Source organism: Larimichthys crocea, chromosome VI (genome assembly GCF_000972845.2).
Source record: "Larimichthys crocea isolate SSNF chromosome VI, L_crocea_2.0, whole genome shotgun sequence".
Lineage (NCBI taxonomy): Eukaryota > Metazoa > Chordata > Actinopteri > Sciaenidae > Larimichthys > Larimichthys crocea.
In genome coordinates this window covers 15,358,183-15,364,182 of record NC_040016.1, presented here as the reverse complement: position 1 = coordinate 15,364,182, position 6,000 = coordinate 15,358,183, and positions in this window count along the sequence as shown.

The window sequence follows — 6,000 nt, the reverse complement described above, 5'->3', positions numbered from 1 at the left end:
TCATATCCACGGTTCCTAATGGACTCAGATAGCAGCTGTGGATACTCAGTCCTTGAGAGTCCCTATTGAAAGAAATATCAGCCTGCAACATTTCAATAGGCCCCAGCACAGCCTTTTAAAAGGCAGGGTAGTGTGTTCATTTAGCTATTGTTGTGGGGAAATGACTGTTCATCTGGGTGATATTTAGCTGTGGGTATTTTGGTGTGTAATCATGCTCCAATAAGCAGTTCAAGATTCAGTTCAGTCATGGTTGTGTAGTAGAGAACCACATGAGAACGTGGAGATGATATTCTCATTATTGCGGGTTTGTGTGTGAAACTCTGCATGTGTGTGTGTGTGTGTGTGTGTGTGTGAGGAGGAGTGGTGATGAAGACGGAGCTGTGTGATGAGAAGCCATTTGGCTGAAACATTTCCTCTTCCTCCCACCATCTGATGCACAGCAGAGACACACGAGTCCAGGGATAGTTTTCATAAGCAGATTTCCTCAGTCTGATTCAGTTAAAGAAAAAAAAGTGTTTGTTTTATTGTTCGAGTGTCTGTTAAACTTATCATGAAATCAAACTGTTTGCCATTACTTTGCATCAATTTTGTTCTACCGAAGAAGAAGATGCTTCTCACTTCAGTCATTTTTTCTGCACTGTGCCTGCCTGTTTTATTTATTTAATGCAAATTTACGCAGCAGGGAATGGTGGTGGATTATAGCAACATAACCAACTTGAGTGTTGACTGGCAGCTGGAAGGTCCTCTTACCTTTCAAGCTTTCCTTTTTCATACAGTACATAGTTTACAATGATAATACATAAACAGTCGATTTTGCTGGCTGGTCACTAGCTGATTGTATGAGCTCTGGCTAGCTAATTAAACTAATGTAAGCACCATGAGTTGAGTCTGTATCCAAACATATCGTATAATATGATAAGGGTCTAATCTTGCCATTGGATGATTTTGCAAAGCAAAGAATAAATTAACTCCAATTTTGCAATAAAATGCACTGCAATTCCTGACTTGTCCACTGAGAGTCTCGCGGTCCTAGCTGTCACTATACAGGATACATAAATCTCACACGCTTACATACAGGCAAGGTGACACTGTCATATGTTGGCTACTGTTCATACAGTACTCAGTGGCCAGCAGCCACGAGAAAAGTGGACACAGTGTGGTGATTTTAAAGAAAATTGAGTTTCTATTTATTCACTGGTGTTAATGGGAAGTGCTAAGTGTGTTCACAGCATTTTTCAGTGCTCAGTGAATATTCAAGACCACAAACTCATCATCATTGTGATCAATTTAAAAAATGAAATTGATATTTTTATTTATTTATTGCAGTACACATTTGCTGGTGTTTTGCTCTTGTTTCACCAAAGGCACAGTGTAACTAAATGGCAAACCCCAGGTGAGGACTGTGTGTGAAAGCAATTATACCTCAAAATGATTTTCTGCGGGCTGATTTATCTCCATTGTGCACCAAGAGCAGATCATGAAGCCTAGCAAAACCTCTATTACACAAGTAATGAATTTCATCAAAAAGTAGAGCGGGATAACAGAAGAAGAAGAAAAAAAAAAGATCCAACCATCCATCCGTAGAGTCACAGAGTCTACCTTGTGTTGAGCTGCAGCTGAATACAGAACAGCCAAGGGAAGCCTCCACAATCCCAGGCAAGATATTCATTACAGCCACAAACATCCAAGTCAGCAGAACAGGAGAGCAGGATTCAATGAGAGAGTAGCCATCTCCAGTAGCTCTGATTTCATGCTCCAAGCCGTGTTTCCCCGGTTTGCGGAAAACCACCCACCCCCACCCTTGTTTTTCCATTGTTCTGGCCGTTTTCCCCCCTCTATAGCAGCCCGCAAACGTGACTGCATGAAAAAAGTGGCCATCACACTCAGGAGGGTGAACCTCTCCCCCATGAGCTCCCAAGTGAAGAGGGATAGGATTTCACCACCTGATCTATTTTTCTATTTGTCCAAGTGTGTCCCTAATGTGGTTTTATCCATGAGGAAAATGGTCCCGTATCTCTACAGTATGACGCAGTGTAATAATAATACGACCTCCCCTCTGCTCCTTTGTTTTAAATCAATGACACAGTGCTCTGCAGCATTGACTCCAGGTCAATGTGGATCCTGGCCAGTCTACTGTACATTGTTCTGTTGTCATTACAGCACGTGTGGCTTCAGTTTTTGCCCCTTTTTGTTCAGATCTCATGAAGGTTTAATGACCATGAGGCTAATAAGAGGGAAACGAAAAATGTGTACTGACTCCATGTTCACTCTGTCTGTCTTTACACGGCCAGATGTCAGCAGCTGCTTCATGAGTCTTTGAGGATCACCTCAGGGTCAAAGCTCATCTGGCTGGTTGTGCAAGGTTTCTGCAAAACAAAATATACCAGAATGTTCACCAGGAACAAAAAAGACTACATCAATGAATGGAGCACCATGAAATCATCTGATAACATCACTGCAAAATGTTTTGCCTTGATATGATTTAATATGGTATTTGATGGTGACAAGACCCTATTTTTATTTGTGTATACATTTCGTGCTCTGTTTCTCTCTGTTTGTTGTGCTAATGTACAGTATTTCAGAATTATTTATTACACAGCACGGACACAGGACTCAACTGCAGGACTCAGGAGGCAGATAAAAAAGGGGTAAGGCAAAAGTAGGGTCCAAAAACAGGCAAGCGTCGAAACCGAAAAGCACACTAGAGAAACGCTGGAAAGTAGGACGCATGGTACACTAACAATCTGGGGAAGGGGAAACAAAGGGTTTAAATACACAGGTGAAGGTGATTAGGGGCGTGACAAACACAAGGTGGGAAACTGGGAGACTGGAGTAGGCGGAGCGGGGACTGACTGTGACATTATTTGTTTCTTTCTCTGTTGATGAACAGATGTTGAGATGTGTGTTTTTTTTTTTTATAAATCTCACTCACACATTCCATTTTGTTTCCTGTAATTCATAAAGGCTTTGATGCTTTCTTTGTTACCATAAATAAACTAAATATGCTTCCAAAAAACACATTACCCGACAGTTATGAGATGAAATCAGATGAGAATTTATATCCAAAACCAAAAACAGCAACTGATTAAATCAGTTTTTTAGGTTTTACCTCAAAACACTAAAGAATATCTAGGAGATAATAGACATGAAAAATAGCTATATAAATAAGGTACCATGATAGTTCCTCCCACTGTTAAATATCCATTTAAAAAAAAAAAAAAAGACACCCCCGACTAATCCCTGAATAAATGTGGTGACGGATGATATACATTAAGTCTCCTCACCACCTCCTCCTCTGTCATGAATAAGTATGCAGGCCACTGACCTGCTACTACATCACAAGGGGCCGAGGACAGGGTTTGATTAGTAAGGAGGGGGAGCAGCAGAGAGTCAGGCCTTGAAGTGAATTGATATTGAAACATCACTGACACCACTGCAGCCATCACCTCCTCTCTAATGACCAGGAACATAGACACGAACGCACACGACACATCAACACTCATACATGCACGCACATACACACTCACTGTGGTGTGTGATAGACACGTGGGAGCTGGTAACCAGGAGGGAGAATGAGGTAATGATGAAAAAAAGCTTGTGGCAGACAGAAAAGACAACAAGAGCGGGGAGCCTCCTCTAATGAGCTATCGACATTTTTAGAAGAGGAGTTGGAGGAGACATGTTTAGCTGCTGGATTGAAACAAATCATCTCTCATTTGCCTGGAAAACAAAGAATGATTTTTTATTTAGAACTTAAAAGATGCTCTAAACACTGCCACGCAAATGCAGCATTAAAAATAGATCGGGTTTTTACAGACGATCGAAGCAGATGAGACATTTAAAAGATCACAGTGGAAGACAAAAGGAGGAGATCGGGTTGCAAAAATTCAATGATGGATGAATCAATGATTGAATCACGCATCAGGGAGGAGGAAAGGCGTGACCACATGGTGTCGGAAGATGTGATTCGAATTCCAAAATGTTTCAACATTCACACATAAGAAACAGAGTTAACTGCACAGTGTTGTGAATTCCAATAAGGAGCATTTTGTTAATCATACAAAACACTGTACACGCTGCACGATCAATCACCTGTTTGTGCTCTAGTCTAATGATAAAGAAGAAAGAGCTTTGCACAGAGTATACCAGAGAGCAAGAACTGCTGTTAAATGCTGAACATCACTAATGTACTTTGGCACAATTTGTGTTGTTTATGTGAAGTTCAGCCTAATTACAAACATTGGAGACATTACTAATAAGTGTATGAATTGCAAATGTAAACTAAAACATTACACATCAGCTCTCAGACGGTAGGGTGGCTGTAGACGGTTGAGTCTTGTTAAAGGCTGAGTGTGTAGTCATCACCGCAGACATTTGTGGTTGGTTTATTTTCTAGTGCTGTAATTTAATCTTTTGGTGAATCCAAATGCTTGTATTTGTGAGTAATCTCCAACATTTCTTGGAATAACCATCAGACAAATTTGACAAAACAATCCAGATTCAAGGTTCACTTGGAAGACATATGCTCTTAACTATATTACCATATAACATATACTATAAGTCACTCAAACTGAAATCACTTAATTATGTCCTATAAAGTGTTACGAATGACACAAAATTCAACAGATCCATCTCCATGACAAATGAGCAAACTGAAAAAGACAATTTGAGAGTACGTGGCTCATGGGTTGAGATTGTTTTGTCAAAACAGTTGTCTAAACTTGTAGCAAAATGTAGATGGAAGGAAGCAATAGTGACACAGACTTAATATTATTAAGATAAAAACAACAGTTATTCATCTCAACACACACGCTCTTTTTAAAATGCCTCTTCCTGCTGCATTTGTTTGTCTGATGATCATGATGAAACCACTTTGTGAAGCTGAGATGATGAGAACCATTTTTTATTCACTGAGGCTGTGATGCATTATCTCAATCTCTAAACAGACTCCCAGTGCTGCTGAGACATATCACTAAGAGTAATTGACTGAACTCAAGCCAACAGATACAGGAAGGTCCCTGAACAGCCGCTGCAATTTTGGGTCTTAAACACATTAACATTGATTTTTCTGTGTTGTCTTGTCATCGCAACTCAACTGTATTGGCCATGAACTAGGAAGCCGTACAAAGCTTCCTGTAGCGGTGCTTTGTGATGTTTCATACAGTATATATGAAACACTATTTCAAGTGTGCAGCATTTCAAAGGGCTTGAAGTTCCAAAGTTACTGACCAAATGAACACAGTAGAGTACAATAAAAAAAGGAATTTTAGTGACTGCTGATTAGGTTGTCTCATTGAGATTTATTTTTCATGAAAGACCTGACAAAAAGAAACATTTATAAAGATGAATTAACTAAACCAAATAATAATAATAAAAAGACTAGTCATAAAAACATGATAGTAAGCAGCAGCCAGAGCAGCAGAGTCTGTCTAAGCTTCGGGCACTGTAGTTAAAAAACTTAAATGATAAAAGAGATGTGAGGTACTTCATAGGAAAGCTTTATATAGAGAGGTTTATAAATGAATATTCCTTCTTGTCATTAAGGATCAGCAATAATGAGTTTGAAAGTTGTCATTAGTAATAAAGCACTTTGAAGTAACAGCAGGGTACAGACAAAGTTGACTGGACAATAACTATGTGGTTTAGAAAACACTGAGAGCCTATCATTTTATACAGAAATCATTTTAAACTTTTGGGTCAAAATATGAATATGACTCATGCATGGCATGGTCTGCTTTCAAATCTAATTACTGAGGATTTGTATGACCCAGAAAGAGTAATATGGGTACCATTTAAAGTTTTAATGAGACACAAGAAGATGTGGAGAACACCACAGTTTTAGTTTTATTGCCAAAATAAATCTATGATTAATAAGGGATATCTGGGAAGCATCAAAGACAGAGTCAGAATCAGAGTCACATGAAATTGTGTCATCTGCATAAAAATTGACTTTAAAGTATTTATTATAAGGCAAATAATAATAGACCAAGAATAGACCCC